At 39.5% G+C, this 27,011-nt stretch overlaps 1 long non-coding RNA gene and 2 pseudogenes across 1 annotated transcript; 1 reads left to right on the forward strand and 2 right to left on the reverse strand.

Moving 5' to 3' along the window:
- Positions 1-27,011, reverse strand: part of LOC131496346 (large ribosomal subunit protein eL8-like) — a 94,223-nt pseudogene that overhangs the window by 24,318 nt on the left and 42,894 nt on the right.
- Positions 11,477-18,049, reverse strand: LOC131495534 (elongation factor 1-alpha 1-like; annotated as a pseudogene).
- LOC131496349 (uncharacterized) lies at positions 18,620-26,910 on the forward strand. The gene is made up of 3 exons (XR_009254450.1): positions 18,620-19,311; positions 20,043-20,114; positions 21,732-26,910. It is a non-coding gene; the product is annotated as an uncharacterized LOC131496349 (long non-coding RNA).

Here is a 27,011-nt window from a genome sequence, read left to right on the forward strand (position 1 = left end):
CATTGGATAACTCTGAGAAGAGATATGGCAGGTAAACTACATGTTATGCCAGATATTACAAACTTCTATGGAGAAAAATCGAAACAAGGGCAAATAAATGATGAGGCAACAGGGGAGGGACCCTATGGTTATTATTTTGCACTTCCCATTCTCTTCTTCTTTCTAACTCAACTGATTCTTCAAGGCTCAGCTCACACTGACACCTCCTCAAAGAAGAATTCTCTGAATTGTCCTCCCTGAACTGGGTAAGAGTGACCCTTTTCTGTATTCTCATAGCACCCTAACCAATCCTTTCTTGAACATTTATCACACTGTTTTGGGATAGTCTGTTTATTGTGTCTTTAGTAAGAACTCACAAAACATTTGTTGAAGAAATGAAAAAATGGATGATGGATGGATGGATGGATGGATGAAACAGAGTAAAACAGAGAGAGTGAATGGAAGTAGAGAAGATAGTTCTCTACTTCGTGAGGCTACCTGGAATAGAGGTGATGGCAATGGGAATAAAGAGGAAGAAACAGGTGTTAGAGACACTGTAAATGCAAAATGAAGTATCTGATAATTTTATGAATGTTAAAGTGGGCATGGAAAAAGAGTTCCTCAAGTGATCTCATAGGTTCTAAAAACTGCAAGGCTTAAGAAAAATAGAACTTTTTAAAGTTTTATTTATTTAAGTAATCTCTTTATCACGCGTGGGGCTCTAACTTACTGCCCCCACATCAAGAGTTGCACATTCCTCCAACTGAGCCAGCCAGGCTTAGCCCCAAGAAATGGGAATTCGTAAAAGAAGAGCTCTTTTGGAAAGGTTTTTTAGGATGGCCATGTCTAATTCATTCATCCATTTTATTTATTTGTTTATTTGTTTGTTTATTTATTTATTTATTTATTTATTTATTTTTGAGAGAGAGAGAGCACGAATGCACACGCATGCATGTCGGGAAGAGGCAGAGACAGAGAGAAGAGAGAATCTTAAGCAGGGTCCATGCCAGGCGTGGAGCCTGATGTGGGGTTCAATCTCACGACTGTGAGATCATGACCTGAGCCGAAATCAAGAGTGAGACCCCTAACCGACTGAGCCACCCAGGCGCCCCTTCTTTCATTATTTTAATAGCCTTATATTGAGCTTTTCCTAAATGTCTTTCCTTATGCTCAGAGCTGGTAAGAAAAAGCTAGATATGTCATGATCTCTGGCCTCAAAAGCATGTCAGTATGAAACCGTAAAGAAGCAAGTCCCTAGTACCTTTGTCCTGAAGTAACATTGTAGGGTACGACTATAGAACTGGGCATGCAGGACTTTCAGGTGTGGGACAGTTCAAGGGCTTCTAAGTCAAGTGTTCTTGGGTTTTGCACCTAAATATCTGGAAGCCTGAGAAAACTACCTAAACTCTCTAAGCTTGACTCTCTTCATTTGCAAGAGAGAGAGAGAGAGAGAAGAGAAGAGAAAACCTACCTGGCAAGGTTGTCAAGAAAATGTAATAGGATAAAATGTGGGAAAACATCTACAGTTCTCCCTTGGAATACTTGGTGCTTTAACATCACTGGGCTTCCTTCTCTCTCAGTCCCAATTTCAACATAAGCCAGGGTTGCATCAGGGGTCCCAGGAATTTAAATTCGCATTTGCCTCAGTTTCAGGCATGCATTAATATCTTCCCTATGTTAACCCACACTGACTCCTTTATTTTCCATTAAAAAAAATATCTCACTTCAACATCTGGAGACCAAATGTATTATGAGAAGACAGGAAGGAAGACAATGGATATTGAATTACTTTATATTCCACTTACACAAAATAAAAATAGTTTTGAAAGTTCTGTACATATTTTCAACATTTACTTAGACAGGACTTATCACAATCACAGGGTGTTTTCATCAAATCATTGGCAAAGCTATATATAGAAAAAAGATATCTGTTCAAAAAGTTGGGGTAATCTCTCTCATTGGAACATTTCTGCCTCTCACACTGCAAGTATATTTTCCAATACTGAATATTTATATGGTAGCTGAAATTTCAACCACATCTCTCATAGGAGAAATTTGGGGTCAGAGAGAGAAAGACGCTATTTTTTTGTTTTTATTTATTTTGAGAGACAGAGAGAGAGTAGGGGAAGAGGAGAGAGAGAGGGAGAGAGAATTCTAAGCAGGCTCCTCACCGTCTGCACAGAGTCCAATGCAGGGCTCAAACTCACAAACTGTGAGATCATGACCTGAGCTGAAACCAAGAGCAGGACACTCAACCAACACGAGCCCACCCAGGCGCCCCAAAAGAGGCACTATTTGAATATAGAGCTCTTTGATCGAAAAAGCTAGGCAGAAGCAATCTCAGTTAATCCAGGAACACTTTGTAATGAAAATTAGGTGAGAAGAAAAAAAAATGTGCCTGTAACATAACAACACCGGGATCAGTTTTGTTTTGTTTTCATGAGAAGTAGGGTCTCGTGAAGAACACACATACTTCACACAGAATAGACCAAAATTTTTCTGGAAAAAATTACTCCAATAGAGAAGTGTGTTTGTCATCAAATTCTCTGGGAGAAAAACTGGTTTTAGCGTTGCCAACAGAGAGAGAGAACCAAAGTTAAAGCAGCTACCATCACCAGTGACCCTCGCCCCAGGGAAATCATCAAGCAGCCAGCAGAAGAAGACCCCAGTGTTAACTGACTGGTGCCTGAGATGCCTGAGTTGTGAAGCCTAGGAAGGGTCTGAACATGTTGTTTCATTATGTTGAAGGAAGAGCAAGAGTGATCCTGAGGGCAAGGGCCAGGGACTTCAGGTGAGGAGGGCCTAAGGGAGGAACAACTTAAGGGAGGACTGATGAGAGAAAATGGGTAGGACTGGAAGAAAAAGAGAGTGAAGGAATGAGGAAGCCTTGTGGTGGTTCACCTTCTTGAGGACATAAGATGAAGCCATATCCACCCCTCATGAGCCCCCACCTAACTCTACCCCCCACCATGAGTAATCTAGCTCAAAGGCACAACCTTTCACCTCCCTCTGACCCTCTCACCTCCACCTCAACTCTGTGCAGCTGTAGGACACTTACTCAAACCATTCAGGAAGGGAGTTGTTTAAACATCTTAAATCAGATTATGTGTCCTATCCACAGAAAAGACACGAGTCCTCAGAAAGGAGCAGATTATAGAAAAAAATACCTGCACACCCCACTGTGGATCACTGGACCACAGTACCAACCATGATGACCACCTCCCCTAAGAAAATAAAAAATCAGGGGCACCTGGGTGGCTCAGTCGGTTAAGCATCCAATTTCAGCTCAGGTCATGATCTCACAGCTCATGGGTTGGAGCCCCACATCAGTCTCTGTGCTGACACTTGGAGCCTGGAGCTTGCTTCGGATTCTCTGTTTCCCTCTCTCTCTGCCCCTCCCCTGCTTGTGCTCTGTGTGTATCTCTCTCTCTCAAAAATAAAAAACATTAAAAACCATTTTTTTTAAAGAAAAGAAAAATCCCTCTGGTTTCTGCCCCGCTCCCACTAAGGAGCCATCTAAAACACATCTACTAGAAGGAGTGAAAGAAGAGTCCATTTGTGTGTTAAACTGTTCATTCCCTACCTTGAAATTGAGTTTGCATACACTCTCCAGACAATTACAGAAGCTCCTAGATGGTGTGGGAGAAGGGAATTGATGGAACATGGTCTCCCTCAGATTCAGAAGCACTGATGTGCCTGAGATAAGTACCAAGAGAGACAGAAAGGTGAGGACAGGGTGCTGGTTTCAATAAGAACAAATGCAGAGGAGCATCTTTTAAATTACAAACCCACCTCCCCGACATAGCCAGAGACCATGGGTGTCCTGCCAACTCAGAAAAACTCACCACAAAAGTACCAGAGAAAGAAAACAGCCCTCTTACTGAGTAAACATTAAACCAGAAGGTGATCCACATCACAGATAATCCACTGAAGAGATCGCAAGGCGGAAAAGAAATCTCATCCTTTTCTGTAGTCAAGCAGATACAACCCGTTTCATTGTTCTCAAGACAAACAATAACTAGTCCTCAAGGAAGAGCATTTGACGACACCATTTGCCACGTATAGTTCCTCCCAAATTTACCTGATAAAATCACCGTGTTTACTAATGTGACTTTATCCAAAGGAAATATACATTGCTTATTTACTTGAGACAAGAAGGAAAATAGCAACTTGGGGTCACACACTACCAAAGTTGGGCTCCTCCCTATTCCCAGAGACTGGGAAATAGAGGTGCTATCTTCCTCAATTACATTTCAAAAGGATGGCTCCCAAGTCCTTGAAAAAGATCCCTACTTACAAAACTGGCTAGAGGCAACTGGGTGGCTCGATTGGTTAAGTGTCTGATTCTTGGTTTCAGCCCAGGTCATGATTTCACAGCTCATGAGTTCAAGCCCTGCGTCAGGCTCTGTGCTGGCAGCATGGAGCCTGCTTGGGATTCTCTGTCTCTGTCTCTATCTCTGTCTCTCTGCCCCTTCCCTGCTTGCACGCTGTCTCTCAAAATAAATAAACATTTTTAAAAAACTGTCTAGAGGCTTATTTACCTTTTACAAAGGTTTATAGACATCTCAAACGGGCAAAGAAAGAACTCAAAATTACAGTTTTCTTTAAGTAAATACTCTAAGGAAAGGGGGAGGAGGAGTCTCCCTTCTTGCACCAGGGATAATTCAATATTTTCTTGTTTACATTTGTATTTCCCCTAACACAACATCTGCCTTATTTACCTCAAACTGGAAATAACGCTCATTCAGATGCAACAATGCATCAGCCATGCAACAAATATTAACTCATTCAACCATTGAGCATTATTCTGCATATTGGGAAAAGGACAGTGAGCAAAATAGACAGGAGTTTTCTATTCTAATGGGGGAGGCAAGCAAGAAGAAATAAACATTCCATATGTATGGCCATACATGGTATTTATAATACATCATATGATAACATGCATAATGTGCTATGAGGGAAAATACAACAGTAGAGATTATATAGCATGATGCAGAACTACATGTATAGTGTGATTAGGGGTAGCATCTTGGGAATCCTAAAGTAGTAAAGAAACAAGCCATGTGGAGGGCATTATGGGGTTGGGGGTCAGGGGGGCAAGTACATTTATGGGTAATAAGTAGATCTAAACCCACAAGGTTTCTCAACCTCAGCACTATTGACATTCTGAGCCACATAATTCTTTGTTATGAGGAGCTGTCCTGTATATTGTAGAATTTTGAGCAACAGCCCTCACCTCTACTCACTAGATGCTGGTAGCTCCCCTCCCCTAGATGTGACAACCAAACTGTCTCCAGACACTGCCAAACGTTCCTGAGGGCAGGGGGTGGGGGCAGTAAAATCACCCCAGTTAAAAACCACTCATCACTGGCATAAACTTGAGACCGAGTCTTAGGCAATGATTCTTAAATTTGGGAGGTGCAGCTAAAGGAGTCCTTAGATTGAAACATAGCTTCAAATACATAGAAAAGAAGAATGACAAAAGATCAGTAATCTAAGTACCTATTTTTAAAAGCTAGGAAAACAAAGGCATACCAAACCCGTATCAAGTTAAAGAATGAAATAATGAAGATAAAAACAAAGATCAACAAATATAAACATACAATAGAGAAAGATAAATGCACAATAGAGAAAAATCAACAAAGCCAAAAGCTAGTTCTTTGACAATTTTAATAAAATTTATATAGCCCTATCAAGAACAATAAAGAAACAAGGCACAAATTACTAGTATCAAGCATGAAGAATAGACAGCACTACAAATCCTACAAACATTATCATAAGGAGATGTTAGGAACAATGTTATGGAAATGAATTTGAAAATTTGGATGAAAATGTCAAGTGTCCTATAAATACAGAGAACACACTGCTGGTTGCCAGAGAGGAGCGGGTGGGGGGATGGGCAAAATGAGTGAAGGGGAGTAAGAGAAACAGGCTTCCAGTTATGAAATAAAGAAATCACAGGAATAAAAGATAAAGCATAAGGAATATAGTCAATGATATTGTAATAGCATTGTATGATAAGAGATTATAGCTACACTTGTGGTGAGCATAGCATAAGGTATACACTTGTAGAATCATTATTTATACACCTGAAACTAATGTAACATTGTTTGTCAACTACATACTCCAAAATTTTGTTTTAAAAAAGAAAGGACAGGGGCGCCTGGGTGGCTCAGTCAGTTAAGTGTTCAACTCTTGATTTCAGCTCAGGTCATGATCTCACAGTGGTGAGATCAAGTCCTGCATCGGGCTCTGTGCTGGGCAAAAGCCTACTTAAGATTCTCTCTTCCTCTGCCCCTCCCCTGCTCCCTCTCTCGAAAGAAAGAAAGAAAGAAAGAGAAAAAGAAAAAGAAACAAGACAAGTCTTAGAAAAATGCAAAATATCAAAACTGAAACAAAATAAAATAGAAAATCTGAATAGTAATACAGTAAAACCTTGGATTGCGAGTAACTTGTTGTACAAGTGTTCCACAAGATGAGCAAACATTTCTAATACATTTTAACTTTATAAACAAGCAATATCTTGCAATACGAGTAGTATGTGACATCAACTGTCAGATGACCACAACTGAGCCAATGGTTCTCTCCCCCTCTCTCTCTCATTGCAGGATTATGGGTGATCATTTCCCATGCTCGGATGCTTGTTCCCAGGCTGCGGTGTTTGGTAGAAATCAGTGATTTTTCAGAACATTGAAAGGTGCCCACAGCTGGCATTGGTGTATTTTTTGTCACTTCGAAGAACCTATGGACAGTCCTTTGCTTTTCCATACAAGAGTAATCTTAGGGATACTTTGCTTCATTCTAGGTCAGGCTGCCTGCAGACATAGACCCTTTCCTCTGCTGCCTTATTGCCAGTTACATTAAATACAGTATATGACAAGAGTTTATTAATACTTTATTGTAGTCAACATACGTTAGTGATAGTGAAAGTCATCTTACACATAACTCTCCTCTCTCTTGTCTCCCTCACACCAGCCAGGAAGGTTTTCAAAGGTAAGTGCAGGTTATTTATTTTTCTTTATAATTTGTATTTTCTTTATTATTTTGTATTATATTACAGTATTGTAATCATTTTTACATGAATATTTTTGGGTTGTGGAACGAATCATCTGAGTTTCCATTATTTTTTTAAATATTTATTTGTGTGGGAGAGAGAGTACAAGCAGGGAAGGGGCAGAGAGAGAGGGAACACAGAATCTAAAGCAGGCTCCAGGCTCTGAGCTGTCAGCCCAGAGCCCAATGCAGGATTCAAACTCATGAGCCATGAGACCATGACCTGAGCTGAAGTCGGATGCTTAACCAACTGAACCACCCAAGTGTGCCTCCATTATTTCTTATGGGGAAATTTTCTTTGATATGCAAGTGCTTTGGATTACAAGCATATTTCCAGAATGAATTAACCAAGGTTTTACTGTATATATTTAAATAAATTGAATCTATAATTTAAAACATCTCCACAAAGAAATCTTCAGGTCTACACACCTACACTAATAAATTCTTCCAAATATTTAAGGAAGAAATAATACTAATATACTCAAACCCTTACAGAGAATTGGAAAAAATAAAAACACTTCTCAACTGATTTTATAAAGTCAGCATAATCTTATTACCAAAAACGAGGTAAGGATATCACAAGGGGGAGAGGGAGTAATTACAATCTTTTCATGAATATCAATTCAAAAACTCTAAACAAGGGGCGCCTGGGTGGCGCAGTCGGTTAAGCGTCCGACTTCAGCCAGGTCACGATCTCGCGGTCCGTGAGTTCGAGCCCCGCGTCGGGCTCTGGGCTAATGGCTCGGAGCCTGGAGCCTGTTTCCGATTCTGTGTCTCCCTCTCTCTCTGCCCCTCCCCCGTTCATGCTCTGTCTCTCTCTGCCCCAAAAATAAATAAAAAACGTTGAAAAAAAAAAATTAAAAAAAAAAAAACTCTAAACAATATGTGACCAAAATGAATTGAGACATATAAAAAATAATGCATTATCAACAAGTTGAATTTATTCTAGGAACACAACGTTTAATATTCAAAACTAGCATGATAATATCAATGAATCCATAAAAAGCATGTGATAAAATTCAACACTCATTCATGATTTTTTAAAAAATGTTTTAAAACTAGAAAGAACTTCCTTAATGTAATTAAGAATACTTAACAAAAATCCTGTAGCAAATATAACTTAGAGGGAAATACTGAAAGCTTTGCCCCTAAGACTGGAAATGAGGCTAAGATACCCATTCAGCATTTCAACTCAACATCATATTAGAGATACTAGCCAATGAAATAAACCAATAAAAAGAAAGAAAAGGCATTTTTAAAACAGCCATTAGTCAAAAATTATGTTTGGAAAAATCCAAAAGAAACTAGATGTCCAGTTAGAATTCCTAATGAATTTAGACCAATATACAAAAAAAAAAAATGTATTTCTACCAACTAGAAAAAAAATTTTAAACGGTTTTAAAGTACCATTGGGATGGGCTTGTAGCTATGACACCATGAAGCAGTCAGAAAATCCCCTCTGCAAAACAACAACAACCAAAAAGGATAAAACTGGTCACATCATTCTTCATGACTTCATCTTTCATGGAGAGGGGCGTTACAATATTGAGACTGATAAAGCTTTGCTCCCCATCTAAGGGGGCAGCTCTGTCCTCTGGAAAGTTGGCCTACAAGGAAGTTCTTCATTGTCTGGTGAGTACTGATCAGGGGTCTTAAAAGAATCTTCACAGGGACTCTACCTTCCAGTTCCTTCTCAGTTCCACATACCACCTCATTCAATTCTCCTACAGGTGAGAAAGTGAAAGTATGAGACGGGTAAGATGCCCCCTCCTTGACCTACAAGTTGGAAGGAGCCAAAAATAAAACCTCTCACTTTATACCCCAGTGAACACATACTCGTTGAACATTTGCCACTGTACATGCTGATGTGCGTACGAGGTCCCCACTCTGTGAAGTTATAGGTCCCTCAGGAGACCCACTGTATGGAAGCCACAGTTCCCACACTCTTGCCTTACTACATAAGGCAGAGAACACAGATGTGTGAAGAAGCAAGTGTGAGACAGGAAGGAGTGGTGATTATGTCGAGCTGGAGAGTTTCTGCCTAAAAACATTCAGATTCAAAAATTGGTGTATATTCCCCTGTGGGCCAAAGAAATGAGCCTGCAACTTTAAAGGTCAGCACCCCACTCATCCATCACCCACAGGGGAGCCATCCCAAAGGGAAAAGAAAAGATAAAACAATTTCAGCTATCAATACATCGTGTGTGGCAAATAAAACAGGCTTATGTGAGGGCAAATACAGAAGGAGAGGGATGTGTTAACTCTTCAGGGAAGATAGCCCATTCCAGAGCCCTGCCTGTCTGTCTGTGTCTCCACCAAGAGTTTCCAGTGAGGAACTCAGTTCTCAAGAGGCTTATTCTCTGACCTGTGCTTATGAAATGAAGTAATCCAAAATTCCACTCTGATGAGGCGAGCTATTAGAATAATCAGGAAGATGATCTCTTCTTTGGAAAATCTTACCCAAAGATCGTTGAAAGAGTTAGGTTTTAACAAGTCTGGGCAGATTCTGAAAAGGAACGATTGTCTTACTAGAAAATCGGCCTGTCACTTTTCATGCATTCCAGAAATCACATATTATAGACAATTTGATTATTTGAGAATTCTGAGGTTTGCCTAGCACTGGACTTTGCTCCTGGTGAGCAACTTATGTCTCTCCATGTTGTTGTTGTTGTTGTTGTTGTTGTTGTTGTTATTGTTTTGAGTTTGTTTTGTTTTTTACATTATATTCTTTCCAGTAGTTCACATCCTTGTCTCACAGTCTTTTCATGGTCCAAGCTGTATGCCTTTAATGTTTTGCACCTACTCTCAGTAAGGTGTTTCACATGTGTCATTGCCAGTTGTTTTTGAGAGAATTTTTCCTGGCTTAGGAGTCTGGCAACAAACAGTATAGCTTGTTGCAGTGTTCTCTGTATACTAGGAAGGGGGGAAAAAAAAGGACATGAGCTTTCAAATGTAAGTGTAAGTATAGGGTATGTGTCGGTATAGTTATAGACATAGGTGTAGGTATAGGTGTTGGGGTCGATGTAACTACAGGTGTGGCTACAGGTAGCTACAGGAGTAAGTGTGAGTACAAATTATCAGCACAAGTACAGTCTGGTCATGCTTGGAGTCTTGGCCATGGTGGCAGAACTTCTGTGTGGGCAGCTCTCATTCATACCTAATTGACAAATGACGTGGGAGACCTTTCAGGTCTTCTATGTCTCTTTTTGCCCCTAACTGCTCACTTCAAAGGAAAGGCATGGAAATAGGAAATACTAACTAGCCAAGTTAATAGGTCTAGGAAAAAACTGGAGGGGGGGGTGGAGAAAATATATGAAAAAGAAAGGGAATCAATTGACTCTGGGTATCCAATAACCCATGATGAGGCTAGTTGAGTTTTAGCTGTGTATGTGTTTTCACAGCTTAGGCCACAGACCTTTGAGATTATCTTGTTCAGGGAGAGGAAATAGATCTTATTTCAGTGTCACTTCTGGCTCCCTGGCAGTGGCTATGTGAAGACGTCATCCCTGTTATAGGTGTAGGAGGAAAGGTTGACAGTATGCTGCTCCCCAGGTATTTCCCTCCGTGATGTAGTCCGAAAACCTCATTTCATGAATTAAAAAGCAAAAACCAAGAGAATTTAAGTGACTTGTCCAAGGCCTCATAGCTACTTAGAAGCAGTTCTGGGACTCAGGTGTGGTAACTCCAAAGCAGTTCCTTCCATCACACCGTTATGCATAGTACCTGGCAAACATAAGTAAGAATAATTCACACTGTAGATAGGTGGGGTGAAAACATGAGTAGGCCGAATAAGGACTTGCCAAAAGATGTGCATCCTGATCCCAGGAATTTGGTTGTTTCAACAAACATTATTCAATAGGCCCTGCGTTAGTTGTTTGGGATAAAAAGATTTATTAAAACACAGAACCGTGGGGAACCTGGGTGGCTCAGTTGAGTGTCTGACTTCAGTTCAGATCATGATCTCACGGTTTATGAGTGTGAGCCCCACATCAGTCTCTGTGCTGACAGCTCAGAGCCTGGAGCCTGCTACAGATTCTGTGTCTCCCTCTCTCTCTCTCTCTGCCCCTCCTCTGCTCACATTCCATCTCTCTCTCTCTCTCTCAAAAATAAATAAACACTAAAATTTAAAAATTAATAAATAAATAAAACAGAACCTATTCTCAAGAAGTTCATAGTTTAGGGAAACATATAAACATAAGCAAATTCCATTCACAGTCTCAGAGTTATTTTTAATTTTTTTTAACGTTTATTCATTTTCAAGAGACAGAGAGAGTGTGAGTGGGGAAGAGCAGAGAGAGAGGGAGACACAGAATCCCAAGCAAGCTCCAGGCTCTGAGCTGTCAGCCCAGAGCCCAATGCGGGCTCGAACCCACAAACCACGAGATCATGACGTGAGACTTAGTCGGATGTTTAACCAACCGAGCCACCCAGGCACCCCCTCAGAGTTATTTTTAAAAAGGAAAATTCAAGGACTTGCTTTTTCCATCTTACAAAGCTCAAATCACTGCCTCTGCTGCCTTCCTTAACAATCCGATCACCTTGCCCTCTCTCCTCACTATTATCCTTATAATGTAGTAAGTTAACCTTATAACTCATTCTCTGTACATGAGTATCCAGAGCACATTGGATGGGAAGCTCGTTGACCTGAAAACATGGGTCAGACCATTTAACCAGAGTCAATGATTCCTTTATCATACTGTCCACTCCACTCCGGCTATGATGACCACACAGACCAGCAGCCATAGATACTAACTACATAACCACTAACCTTGGCTTCTCCCCAATCCTATTAGCCTGGCTGATAACACATTCAGTTCTGTAAAGACCCATACCCATATATAACCATGAAATAAACACCTTTTCTCTAAAGTCTTTCCCAATTTCCCATTTCAAAGCCTGTGCCTTAACTAATGAGGGCTGTCAAGATCAAAGCTGCACCTCAGAAGTTGTTTGCCTGACTCTGGCAGAAAGGCCTAGCAAGTACTTAAACATTTCCTCCCACCACACTGCAATAGCTAAACAGGATGATAAAATAAATATTTCTCCCAATAGGTAGGTTGCCTTTTCATTTAGTTAATGATTTCCTTTGCTGTGCTTTTTTTTTTTTTTTTAATTTACATCCAAGTGAGTTAGCATATAATACAATAATGATTTCAGGAGCAGAATCCAGTGATTCATCCCCTACATATAACACCCAGTGCTCATCCCAACAAGTGCCCTCCTCAATGCCCCTTGTCCACTTAGCCCATCTCCCCACCCAAAACCCCTCCAGCAACCCTCAGTTTGTTCTCTATATTTAAGAGTCTCTTATGTTTTGTCCCCCTCCCTGTTTTTATATTATTTTTGCTTCCCTTCCCTTACGTTCATCTGTTTTGTATCTTAAATGCCACATATGAGTGAAATCATATGATATTTGTCTTTTCTGACTAAACAATTTCTCTGAGCATAATACAGTCCAGTTCTATCCATGTAGTTGCAAATGGCAAGATTTCATTATTTTTGTTCGCCAAGTAATATTCCATTGTGTATATATACCACATCTTCTATCCATTCATCTGTTGATGGACATTTGGGCTCTTTCCATACTTTGGCTATTGTTGATAGTGCTGCTATAAACATTGGGATGCAAGTGGCCCTTCGAAACAGCACACCTGTATCCCTTGGATAAATACCTAGTAGTGCTAGGATCTTTACCCTATGATTGCTAGATTGTAGGGTAGCTCTATTTTTAATTCTTTGAGGAACCTCCATACTGTTTTCCAGAGTGGCTGCACCAGTTTACATTCCCACCCACAATCCAAAAGGGTTTCTCTTTCTCCTCCTTTGCAGTGCCTTTTAGTTTGATGCAGCCCCTCTTGTTTATTTTTGTTTCTGTTATCTTTGCTTTTGGTGTCAAATTGAAAAAAATCAAGTGCCAAGACCAACATTTGTTATTTCTTATCATGCCACTCTAACAGATGTGAAATAATATCTAATTGTAGTTTTTTTCCTTATTAAAATTTTGTTTTTATGGGTCTCAAATTCTGTGACAGATTTTTGGTCAAGTTGTTTCCATTAAAAAGTACTGCTTTTAAAAACTAGTAACTTAAAACTGCCATATACACAAAAACCCAAATGGTCCACAAAACATTCTCCTTTCCTTCTGAAGGTTTTACAATGCATTGTTATCAGTAACCAGTCTTTTACTATTAAACTTAAAAGGCCAGTTGACACAAATGGTTCTGAGACCGTTCTTCCACCACTGATTAAGACTGGGGTGGCAAGTATTGGGGGTAATATTCATTTAGACTTCTGAGCTTTCTGGGCAGACCTGGTGACCTTGCCAGCTCAAGCTGCCTTATTGGCCCACTGCTTTGATGACACCCACAGCAACTGTCTGTCTCATGTCACAAACAGCAAAAAGGCTCTCAACACAGAAAAGCTTGCCAGCGACCATATCAACAATGGCAACAGCACCAGATTTCAAGAACTTGGGGCCATCTTGCAGCTTTTTTCAAGAACGACAATAAATCTTCAGCTCAGCACACTTGCAAATAATGTGAGCTGTGTGACAATCTAACACAGTGCATATCTGGCACTGATTTGGCCTGGATGGTCCAGGATAATCACCTGAGCCATAAAGCCATCTGCTTCCATTAGTAGGTCGTTTTTGCGGTCATCAGCCACATTGCCACGATGAACATCTTTGACAGATACATACCTGACATTGAAGCCTACGTTGTCCCCAGGAAGAACCTCACTCAAAGCTCCATGGTGTATTTCAACAGACTTTACTTCAGTTGTAAAATTGACCGGAGCAAAGGTGACCACCATGCTGGGTGTAAGCACCAGTCTTGGGTGTCTGGGTGGCTCAGTCGGTTGAGCGTCTGACTTTGGCTCAGGTCATGATCTCACAGTCTGTGGGTTTGAGCCTCACATCAGGCTTGTGCTGACAGCTCAGAGCCTGGAGCCTGCTTCTGATTCTGTGTCCCCCCTCTCTCTCTGCCCCTCCCCTACTCACATTCTATCTCTCTCTGTCTCTCTCTGTCTCTGTGTCTCTCTCAAAAATAAAAATAAACATTAAAAAGATTAAAAAAAAAAAAAAAAGAACACCAGTCTCTACCTGGCCCACAGGGACAGTACCAGTATCACCAATTTTGTAGACATCCTGGAGGGGCAGACACAAGGGTCAGCTGGATGAGCGGGTAGCCAAATGCAGAACCAGAACTTTAAGCAGTGTGGTTCCACTGTCATTGCCATCTTTACATGTGACTTTCCATCCCTTGAATCAAGGCATGTTAGCACTTGGCTCCGGCAGGTTGTCACCATTCCAACCAGAAACTGGCATAAATGCTACTGTGCTGGGCCTGTACCCAGTTTTCTTAATGTAGGTGCTGACTTCCTTAACAATTTCCTCATATCTCTTCTGGCTGTAGGTAGGGTGGCTCAGTGGAATCCATTTTGTTAACACCAACAATTAGCTGTTTCTCACTGTGGTTTTGGTTTGCATTTCCCTGCTGCTTAGTGATGTTGAGCATCTTTTCATAAATCTTTTGGTAATTTGTAGGCCTTCTTTGTAGAAATGCCTGGTCAAGTTATTCTGCCCAGTTTTAAATGGAATTGTTCTTTTTTTCCTATTGAGTTGTAGGAGTCCTTCATAGTTTGGGGATAGCAACTCCTTATCAGATATATGATATGCAGACATTTTCCACTATTCCATAGGTTGTCTTTTCATTTCGCTGCTTGTTTCTTTTGTTCTGCAGAAGCTTTTTAGTTCAATGTGGCCCCACTCATTTATTTTGTGTTTGTTGTTTGTGCTTTTGGTGTCAAATAAAAAAAGAACTGTTGCCAAGATCAATATCAAAGAGATTTTTCTTCATGTTTTATTCTAGAAGCTTATGGTTTCAAGTTATGCTTAAGTCCTTAGTCCATTTTGAGTTAATTTTTGTAGGTGGTTTAGGATAAGGGTCCCATTTCATTCTTCTGTGTATGGTTATCCAGTTCTCCCAGCACCATTTATTAAAGAGACTGTTCTTTCCCCATTGCATATTCTTGGCTCCTTTGTTGTAAATTGATTGACCGTATATGTCGTGTTAATTTCTGGGACCTCTATTTTGTTCCATTAATTAGAACCTATGTGTCTGTTTTTATGCCAATATCATACTGTTTGGATCACTTTGTATGCCAATACCATAGTGTTTGGATCATCATCAGTTTGAAGCTTTGTTCTTCTTTCTCAGAATTGTTTTGGTTAGTTGGGTTCTTGTGATTTCATGCACATTTAGAATGGCTATCACTGGGGTGCCTGGGTGGCGCAGTCGGTTAAGCGTCCCACTTCAGCCAGGTCACGATCTCGCGGTCCGTGAGTTCGAGCCCCGCGTCAGGCTCTGGGCTGATGGCTCGGAGCCTGGAGCCTGTTTCCGATTCTGTGTCTCCCTCTCTCTCTGCCCCTCCCCCGTTCATGTTCTGAATCTCTCTGTCCCAAAAATAAATAAAAAACGTTGGAAAAAAAAAAAAAAGAATGGCTATCACTGAAAACATAAGAGATAACAAGTATTTGTGAGGATGTGTAGTATTTGTGCACTGTTGGAGGGAATATAAATTGGTGCAACCACTATGGAAAATAGTATGGAGATTACTGAAAAAATTTAAAAATAGAACTACCATATGATCCAGAAATCCTTCTGGGAATTTATCAAAAAAAAAAAAAATGAAAACACTAACTCAAAAAGGAATCTGCACTCCCATGTTCTTTGCTGCAATATTCACAATAGCCACAGGGAAACAACCTAAGTATTCATTAGTGGATGACTGGATAAAGAAAATATGGTATAGTGGAATACTATTCAGCCATTAAAAAAGAAGAAAATCCTGCTATTTGTGACAACATGGATAGAAATTGAGAGTATTATGCTAATTGAGGGTATTAGTTAGAAAAGATAAATGCTGAATGATCTCATTTATATGTAGAATCTAAAAACATCAAACTCATAGAAACAGAGAGTAGAATGGTGATTACTAGGGGGTGGGGTGGGGAAAGTGGGAAGACATGGTCAAAGGGAACAACCTTTCAGTCATAAGATGGTAAGTTCTGAGGAATCTAAGGTACAGCATGGAGACTATAGCTAACAATACTGTATTATAAACTTGAAAGTTGTTAAGGGAATAATCTCAAATGTTCTTACCACAAAAAATAAATTGTAATTAGATGATGTGACAGAAGTATTAGCTAACACTAGGGTGGTAATCGTTTTGCAAAATATTAGTGTATCAAATCAAAACATTGTATACCTTAATCTTACATAATGTTCCATGTCAATTGTATCTCAATAAAGTTAAAAAATAAAGCCAATCATAATGATTGTCAGCTTGCTGTGCTTATGTGACTTTAAGACAGTATTGCCAAAGAATATGGCCAAATAGTTATACAGGGATTAAAATTGAACCATGATTTTGGGTTGTTTAAATAACATGAATTGTTTAAAATGCAAATATATGTGAAAAGCTGTTGTAATTCTCAAATTTTCAGTCATAAAAAAACACTTTTTATGGCAAGTAAAGAGCAGAGGTTCTTAATGACTAACAGGAAATAGACAAAAATAGCAATACATGCTTATACTGAAGTAGAAAGAAATTACATGTGAGAAGAATCTTCCTGAAGGTATATTTATTACTGACCAAATATTAAAAGTTTGTCATTCACTATTTAAAGATATCTTTCTTTTATAACAATTTGCAATTTACAGAAAAGTTACAAGAACATACACAGAATTCCTTCACCAAAACTGTCTTGCCCCGTTATTAACATATCTATGGTCCATTTGTCAAACTTAAGAACATTGGTATAATAATAATAATATTAACTAAACTAAAGACTTTATTCACAGCAGCATTATTGACCATAGCTAAAATGTGGAAGCAACCAAAGTGTTTATCGATGGAGGAAGTGATAAGCAAAATGTGATAGATGCCTACAATGTAAAATTATTCAGCTTTTAAAAATGAGGTAATTTTGTGCTCACTTCAGCAGCACATATATTAAAATAAAAAGGAAGAAATTCTGATATAAGCTACAACATGGATGAATCTTGAAGACACCTTGCTACGTGAAAAAGACTAATACTATGTAATTCCATTTATAGAGCAGTCAAAATTGTACAGACAGAAAGAATGGTAGTTGCCAGGGTCTGGAGGAAGGGTGGAAAGAACAGTTATCTTTTCATGGGTATAGAGTTTCAGTTTTACAAGATGAAAAGAATTACGGAAATGGATAGTGGTGATAGTTGCACATTATGAAAGTATTTAATACTACTGAACGATACACTCAAAAGGGGTTAAGATGGTAAATTTTATGTTATGTGTATTTTACCACAATTTTAAACACTAAAAGAAGAAAAAAGACAACCATTTAGACTCTAGTTTTTGAAAGCGATGTGCTTTGGAGTTGGACGTAGCAAAATCCTAATGGCTGCATGATCTCGGACCCATGATTGAACTTCTCTAAGTCCCAGTCTGTCCTTAATAAAGTGAAGAAAATAATAGCACCTTTCTCATATGGTTCAGGAAAAGATTAAATTATATAAAGCAGATAAAATTCTTGACACACTGTCCAGTACATAATAAGTACCCAATAAATACTAGATATAATAGCTATATATTCGCTTTTCCTTTCTAAAAGCATTATCAAAACTGTGACACGGTTGTTTCACAGAAACCTCCAGTTACCTTTCTTTTTGCATTCCAGAAAGATCAGAAGAGAGAGCCTTGAAAGGTGTACATTTATACATGCATATGCATGTATGGATATTTGCATGTATGTAAGTTGGGATGTATTGTGACTTGCTAATCCATGCACATGGTATAGAATTCAAACAGATTTTATACAGAAGCAATTCTGAAAGTGCAACCCAAGGTTCTTGAGATCCTTTGCATAGGTCTGTGAGATGAAAACTATTTTCATAATGGTACTAAGATATTGTTTCCCTTTCTCACTCTGATTCCCTCTCAAGGGTACAGTGCTGCTCTCCAGAATCTCCATGATGTGTAAGATCGCAAACACTGAATACAGCAGCTAATGTAAGAATCCAGCTGTCTCTTAAGCCAGACACTAGAAAGATTTGCAGGAAGAAAAAAAAAAGCCAATGCCATTCTTCTCACTAAATTCTATTTTAGAAAATATGGTTATTTTTTATTTATTATTTTATGTTATTTATTTATTTTATTTATTATTTATTTTATTTATTATTCAAGGCTCTCTTTTTATTTTTTATTTAACAAGATATTATTTATGTTAACAAATCATGGGTTTATTCTTACTTTTAAGTGAATTATTTTTAAAAAAAATTTTTTTAACGTTTATTTTATTTTTGAGACAGAGAGAGACAGAGCATGAATGGGGGAGGGTCAGAGAGAGAGGGAGACACAGAATCCGAAAACAGGCTCCAGGCTCTGAGCTGTCAGCACAGAGCCCAACAGGGGGCTCGAATTCACGGACCGTGAGATCATGACCTGAGCCGAAGTCGGACGCTCAACCGACCAAGCCACCCAGATGCCCCTTAAGTGAATTATTAAATAGATCTTTTTAAGATTTCTGTTTTAACTTCTAGTACAGTAAATATTGATGAACATATTACTCATATAAACAAAAACACTTGGGGAACTTCAATAATTTTTAAGACCAAAAGGGGTCCTGGGGTGCCTGGGTGGCTCAATCAGTTAAGCTTCCAACTCGGGTCATTATCTCATGGTTCATGAATTCGAGCTCCGCATCAGGTTCTGTCTGACAGCTCAGAAACTGGAGCCTGCTTTGGATTCTGTGTCTGCCTCTCTCTCTGTCCCTCCTCCACTTCTCTCTCTCTCTCTCTCTCTCAAAACTAAATAAACGTTTTTAAAAAGTTTAAGTAAATACATAAACATTAAAAAAAATTTAAAAGACCAAAAGGGGTCCTAAGACTAGAAAAGTTTGAGAACTGTGAGAAATAAGTCTCTCTCCCATACCTATCCCCCTAGGTACACAATTCCCCTCACCAGAGGCAGCCTTCGTTACCAGTTTCCTGTGTGTTGCATGCATATACGTAAAATAAATATTATGTAAGACATATTATTTTTATTTTTACAAATGGTAGTATGTTATGCACATTGAGAATTTTGAAATAAGAAAAAGTGATCATTATTTCATCACACTTTCCAACTCTTCCCTCTAGAAGAGCCCTTGGAGGATGCTGTGTTTACTATCCCAGCTTTTACTGAGGCATTCAATGACACCCACTTTTCCTTGGTTGTTCACCTGCCAATGACAGAGTAAGAGAAATTTGTATCATGTTTATGACCATAGGAAAATTTCCATTTTTAATTTTTTGACATCACCTTCTCTTTAAGCTAATAAGATAGTTGTAAAGACTTCAGAGTGCTAACTCATTTTCTTCTCTTTGCAAGTCTTGTCACAGCTCCTAAGCCAACATAACTATAATTATAATGTAACCCAAAGAGATGTATGAATCTAGCCAAAGAAGGAATCCCTCTTTATTTTTGGTGCATTCATGATTATTTCTGTATTTCTTACTGATTCTCACTTAAACTGCTTCTAATCTGCAACTAACCCTTCCACGGAGTTTCTAATGTCGATTGCTATAATTGTTCCAGAAGTTCTATCTGGTTCTTTTTTCTAATACTTACTACAGTAAAACCTTGGTTTGTTAGCATAATTCATTCCAGAAACATACTTACAGTCCAAAGCGCTTACATACCAAAGCGAATTTCAAGAACCTTTGATTCAGTTGTGATCATGTGACATTCGGCACCGAGTACTACCCTTATTGTAAGACATCATTCGCTCATCTTGCAGAACTCAGAACAAGTTACTCACAACTCAAGGTTTTACTGTATCTTCTGTTCGTAAGGTTTTGTTTCTCTGTTATGATTGTTATTCCCTCATTTGTTTAGTTATTTATTCACTTGAACATACTTAAAGACATGAATAATTCCAAAATCTGAAGACCCTAGGGATTAATCCTGTCGTTTGTTTTGCAAAGGCCTGGAATGAGAGCATGCTCTTCCAGATGTGGCACGTGCTTCTGGCAGGTGTCCAAGGATGCACCGTTATGGTAAGTTTTTGATTGAATGTTATTAGAGCATGTGGACAAAATAAATTTGGATGCCTAAACCATGTGAGAATAGTCCTGCAGTTACCATTCATCAGGAAACGCTTTTTTTGGTCAGCGACTAGCCGAAAGTAGTTGTTTTCTAGTCCACCTTGTTCATCATTGTTGCTGCCACTGCAAGTCTCATCAATTTCTTACCCAATGGACCTAAAACCTGTCTTCCGTCCTTGTGACGCCATTAAAATCCAAGTATATTGGTTATTGAGACCTACAAACCCTTCCAATTTTTCATTTGACTCTCAAGTTTTGGCCCTGGAGTTTCCCCTTCTTTCTTATAAATTCAGCTATGCACCGAAAAGGATGCCCGTTGTAATTTGTCTAGCATTTTTAAGTGTTTTGTGTTGGAAGAGGTAACAGATAACTTAGTCTGCCATATCGCTGGAAACAGAAGTCCTCGTTACTCTTTATTGTTCAAGTTTAGGTCACCTAAAGACAAAACCAAATTTATCCTCCAAATTGTTTCTCTTCTCAAACCTAAATCGCTGCATTTCTCCAACTTCATATGAGAGTGGAAAGGCAAAATCCTTTATCAATGCTCTTATTACCAACATAATTTTGACATTCTTCTGTTAAGAGAAACTGTAAATCACAGAACTGGTTGTGTTCTCCTGTTGCTTCGACTGCTGAAGAGTATATAAACACAGCAGACATGTTAAAAATCTACATTTAATATTTCTATTATCAGCCTTCCAGGCAGTTTTGCCATCAGAGGATTCTTGCTCTGGCCCCTCCCAATGCAGTACCTGGTCTCATGGGCTCTTTTTTCACACTCCCTGTTGATGTATCCCCATCCTCAGCTTCAGATTTCCCTCTCTCTCTCTCTCTCTCTCCCTCCAGTACACACCAGATTGGCTCTCTCTCTCTCTCTCTCTCTCTGGTTCCTTTCTCAAATGAACACACATCTCATCAAAATGTTTGACATCTAAGGCTTTCCCACTAGCATAGTCCATCTTCCTTGGAAAGAAAAGAAAAAAGAAAAAAATGTACTCCTAGATCATCTCAGCCTTATTTACCCAGAACTGATGTTTAAACAAGGGTTTAAACAAACCTCTAAAAAAGAATGGGCATGATTAGCAATTACCATGAAATATTTATAGCAATTAGTGGCCTGACACTTGGAGATTTCTAACTCTGGTTTGTAGAGCATGGAGCCTCCAAGCACAAAAATTGAGAGGTTTTGAGTGTCTTTTATTACAAAAATAAAATAAAAGCAGGACTTTACAAGCAAATATTTTACAGAAGCCAGACTGTTCAAACATCAGGACCTTGAAATTTCATAACTTTACCCAAATGAGCCTGCAGCCATTTACCTAAAAAATACCCACCAAATCTTTGGGAAATGTTGGCTACAAACTCTTGAGCTGAATACGAATTCCTAGGGCCTGTAACACCACTCTAAAATAGGCCAGTCTGAGCAAGGGCATATGGGAATCAGGTGATAAACGTAATCCAGTGTCACCTCACAGCAGTCCCCAGGAAGTTCACATATCCTTAACTATTTCTCCCATTTTTTAAAAAATTTGTTGAACGCATTTATTTTATTTTATTTTTTTATTTCAGCTCCAGCGTGGGGCCCGACACAGGGCTCAATACCATGACCTTGGGATCATGACCTGAGGCGAAATCAAGAGTCGGGCGCTCAACGGACTGAACTACCCAGGCACCCCAAGAATTTGCATTTCTGACGAGCATCATGTGATGCTAATGCCGCCCGTCCATAAACCACACTTTGAGAACCCACCCTGGATTAAGACAAAGGACAACAAAGTGTTTGTCCTGCATTGTCTGCCCCATTTTTTGTCCTGGAAATGCCATCTCTTATCTAGCAGCCTGACGCTACTGCTCATCAAAGCCCAAAGCTCATGAATCATCTTATGCTCCAGGATCTTCACATGATATTTAGCAACATAAAAAAGTTTGAAAATGTAAATGCCCGGTATCTCTTCTGGGAGCTCCCTGATTTGTAGGACAATTTATGTCCCCATGCTTTATACAAACGCAGGAAACAAGGGATGGTCGGTCCCACGTTGGCATTATCTGACAGACTTACAGGTAGTGGTTACGATTTGAAACGGTACCCAACAAATTCAAGCACTGACTGTTCTTGCAACGGTTTTGGTTTTTTGTTTGTTTAGTGCCTGATTCTGAAGGGGAAAACAAAAATGAGTAAGACGTGGTCCCTGCGCAAAGACACCTGAAAGTTTACTGGAAGAAATAAGCCGTGTAAAAATAGGTTTATTGCAGGACGAGGAGCGCAGAGCAGGAACAGAACACCAGACCTGGAAGCAAAACACCCCATGCCTATCGAAGCTTTGCTGCTGACTAATTGTGTGACGGTAGGGCAAGTCCCTGCGCCTGTGTGTGCCGACAGACTCCGGGATCCGTATTGATAAATACACAGACCACAGGTATGATACCTCCCGAGCTCATGATTCTCCAGGATGGCTCTGCCCCTGAGAGCTAAGCCCCAGGGATGACAGCTAATCCTGGGATAAAGCTAAGATATCAAGACCCCGAGTACTTAGGAGAGCCTTTCTCTGCTATAGTGAGCGCCTACCAAGAGGCACTCAGTACATCCGCCCACTGCAGAGAGGAAAGGAGCGTCTACAGCTAGCTCGTTCTAAAAAAGAACTCTTTTTTTTTTTTTGAGAATTTACCATTTGCCAGGTGCTATTTTTAGTTAAATACATGAACTCAATCTACACAACAACCGTATGAGGAGCTGCTGTTATCCCTTCTGCCTCCAATGCTTTTCCCCAAACACCCATGTGGCTCACTTCCTCACCCTTTTCAAGTCTTTGCTCAGGTACCACCTTTTTAACGAGGTCTACCCTGATTGCTGTCTTCCAAAGTGTAACATCCTCCCCCCACCAAAAAAAGAAAATCCTTATTCCCTTTACCCTCCTCTACATCTTTTCTTCTCATCACATTTATCACATCCTAATAATACTATATATAATGTACTTATGCTTACTGTTTCCTGTCTTCCCGTATTTGAATGTAAGTTTTCTGAGGGCAGGGCGTTGGTTTGCAACTTTGGGAGTTCTCTGGCTGAAATTCAAACCTGGTCCCCCTACACAGAGGGCAAGGAGAGACCAAAGAAAGAAGCAGGCCAGTCCAGATTGGTAGGTCATCATACCTACCTGCCAGAATCTTAAAAGTTTATATAGAGCGCTTAACAGGGTTCAGTCCCATATACAATCCAAATGGTCTCAACAACACATTTCTTTTTTAAGGTTGTGCCCTTGAAACAGCTCTGGCTACGGGAATGATGCTCAGAATGTACATTCCGATGATGGGGAGGGACTAAGAAGCCTCCTGTCACCTGGGTCTAGCTGTCGGATCAGCTGGTAGTCACGCCCTCTTGATGACTTCCCCCAACACAGAGATCTCTGTTTTGTTCACTGATGTGTCTCTAGTACCTCAAACCCAGGAAGGCAAACTTGTGTACAGTTTCAGATAGCAGATATTTCTGGCTTTGGTCTCTGTTCCAACAGTCTCTGTTCCAACTAAACTCTGCCCTTCATCATTCAAAAGCAGCCACAAATAATACATAAGCAAATGGATATAGCTGAGTTGAATAAAACATTACTTATGGACGTCGAAGCTTGAATTTACTGCAATTTTCACATATCACAGAATATTCTTTTTATTTTTTTCAACCACTTAAAAATGTAAAAAAAAAAAAAAAATCTTAGTTTACAGGCCATAAAAAAACAGGGAGAAGGCTGGATGCAACCCCAGGCCACAGTTTGCCAACAGCTGACCTAGAAATAATAAAGGTTCAAATGGAATATTTTATGCCAAAGTATTTGAGGGTACTTGAAAGTGTTATTTTAAGTATATTGAGCATTCCTTATACAATCATGTCTATGTTATTATTGTGCTTCCCAAGTGCTTTTCATAGTCAGCACAGAGGAGAATTTAACTTTATCACGTCTCTGAATTACGACTCATTTGAGTTAGTTAGATTGGAAATCAGAAATTTCTCAATAAAGATGGTAGATGGTCAACAGTTCTGGCCCCAGATATCTCATCCATCTCCCATTGTACGTCATCAATAAAACAAGCTCTCAACGTGAGCTTTAGATTTGATTTTATGATTGTTTAAAAAGCAATGGACAGCACTAGAGCTACAGCAGTTATGACAAAGTGTATGTTTTTGACAGTGACTCATGCTGAGAAAAGATGAAGTTGGCTCGTGTCAAAGGTATAGAAAAGGCTGCATGAGCGGGAATGTGTAGAACTGGAACTGGAGGATTAGCTCAGCGTGTTTCCGATGTGTGGGGCCCGTGGACGACAGTGCTGTGCTGGAGAGGTTAGTTCAGGATTTTGTTCTTATAGACACAGCCTGCTCTCCTAAGACCAAGCTGGACATTCCACAATCCCATACTGACACACAAAGGAAGCACTTCCTATTGTAGGGAGCCAATAAGTATTTGAATTAATGGATGAATATATAGATAGCTTTGAACTACTGGGGGCAAAGAAAACACTCATTCTAGTAAACAGGCCATCAACAAATATGATGATTTTTTTTCTGCTCTATTCTTTTCTGCCATGGGAAAAACAAGAAACATAAGCCCTAACACTTGGCCACTTATTCATTCATTTATTTCACATTTATCGAGTATATGCTATATTCCAGAAACTCTACAAGGAACTGGACTTACAAAACTAATCAAGGCCGCAGGACTGCACTGTAGCTTTCAAAGGGAATAGACACTTTCCTTCCTCCATAACAATTAATTAAACATTTGGGTCATGATGGGCAGTGAGATGGCATCTGCCCGCAGGGTTGTTCAGGCACATACTCCATTAATAAGGTTTCCTGACAGGGGGTGCCTGGGTGGCTCATTCAGTTGAGCATCTGACTCTTGATTTTGGCTCAGCTCAAGATCCCAGGGTCATGGGATGGAGCCCTGTGTCTGGCTCCACACTAAGTGTAGTGCCTGCTTGGGGTTCTCCCTCTCTACCCCTTTCCCCTGCTCACACGTGCTCTCCCCCCGCCTCTCTCTCTCTCAAAAATTAAATTAAATTAAATTAAATAATAAAATCTAATTTAATTTAATTTAATTTAATTTAAAAAATAAGGCTCCCCGACAGAAAAGACAATACTAAACCAAACGTGTCAGAAGTTTTGAGACCAGCAGGACGATGATTTCGCTCTCATTCAATTTCACAGCATCCTGAGGGAAGTAAATCACCAGACTGGCTGATGCACCAGGGTCCACCACCCACTGCAGAAATAATAAAAACGTTACCTCAGAAATCCAGCAAGAAACTTGTGTCTCAAGAAGAAATCAAATTTATACAAACATGGAGGTCCAGAATAAGCACTGTTTGGCATCAGACACACGAATAATAGTCTTTAATATAAAGGACTTCCAAAATGGCACATGAGAAGTTATACATTAAACAACTTGAATAAGTATTTTGTAAAAAAAAAAAAAAAAAAAATGAAATATAAAAAATTTAGATGAACACATATTGCTTAATGTGTGTATCCCAGTCAGCTTCTCCTAATTAGTCAAGTTTACCTAATTATTCATATATTTATCAAAGTATACATTTTTAAATGTTAGCCTATTTACAATTATCAAGTTTTTTTATTTTTTTAATGTTTGTTTATTTTTTTAATAATTTTTTTAATGTTTATTTATCTTTAAGAGAAAGAGACACAGAGTGCAAGTGGGGAAGGGGCAGAGAGAGAGAGGGAGACACAGAATCTGAAGCAGGCTCCAGGCTCCAAGCTGTCAGCACAGAGCCCGATGGGGGGCTCAAACCCACAATTCAATGCTTAACTCACTGATCCAGCAGGTGCCCCAGGGGTGGTAAATCGTATTCATTGATTTCATTTACTGTTTTCATTGTCATCATGTGTGCAAATTATGATAACCACTAACTTTTTCAAACTTAATGTCTGAAAACCTCATAAAATCAACCTAAATATTTACCTTATTAGCACAATTTACAAAACTTTAATAAGGTCTTACAGTGCCAAGGGTATGTATTATTGTGAAAGTAAAGTTTCACAAAGCTAAATAAATTGCCTTCCATACCTTAAAAAAAAGTAAACATTTTATTTTGTCTTGATATAAAAATAAATATAATTCAGCCCGGATTCATTATTATGTCCATTGTTTTTTTCTGAATTTAAAATAAATTAAAATTACAACATTGTTGTGGGCCCCTACAAGTGTCATAGGCCTTGGGCACTGTGTCTATGTGCCTAATGGAGATGTTGGCCCTGTGACAGCCTCTGCCTTCCTGCCTTTCATCCTCCATAATTCAATAACGTGTTTTTTTCATGTTTATTTATTTTGAAAGAGAGAGAGAGAGTGTGTGTGTGTGTGTGTGTGTGTGTGTACTCATGCATGATCAGGGGAAGGACAGAGAGAGAAGGAGACAGAGAATTCCAAGGATGCTGCATGCTGTCAGTGCAGAACCAGACGTGGGGCTCAATCTCACAAACCGTGAGATCATGACCTGAGCCGAAATCAAAAGTCAGAGGCTTAACTGACTGAGCCACCCAGGCGCCCCAATCCTGCATAATTCAAAAGTTACTCAAAGGGGCTGATAGGTGGGGATGACAGGTAGAATTCCAGGGTGTGGGAGTCTTGAAGGGTAATTATGAAGAGTTTCCAAATTGGGGAAGAGAGGGCTGTGGCAATGGGGTAAAGAGGATGACTGTGTGGAGACAGTGACAGCAGCTTAGTGAGGGATGTTAGGTTCTGAGCAGGGCGAAGAGAGGATCTAGCTGTGGGTTGGGCAAATGGTAAGGGTGGTAAGGTGAGATCATAGAGCAAGAGATGAGGAGAGTGACCTCACAGCTTAGTG

The sequence above is a fragment of the Neofelis nebulosa genome, chromosome 15 (genome assembly GCF_028018385.1).
Source record: "Neofelis nebulosa isolate mNeoNeb1 chromosome 15, mNeoNeb1.pri, whole genome shotgun sequence".
Lineage (NCBI taxonomy): Eukaryota > Metazoa > Chordata > Mammalia > Carnivora > Felidae > Neofelis > Neofelis nebulosa.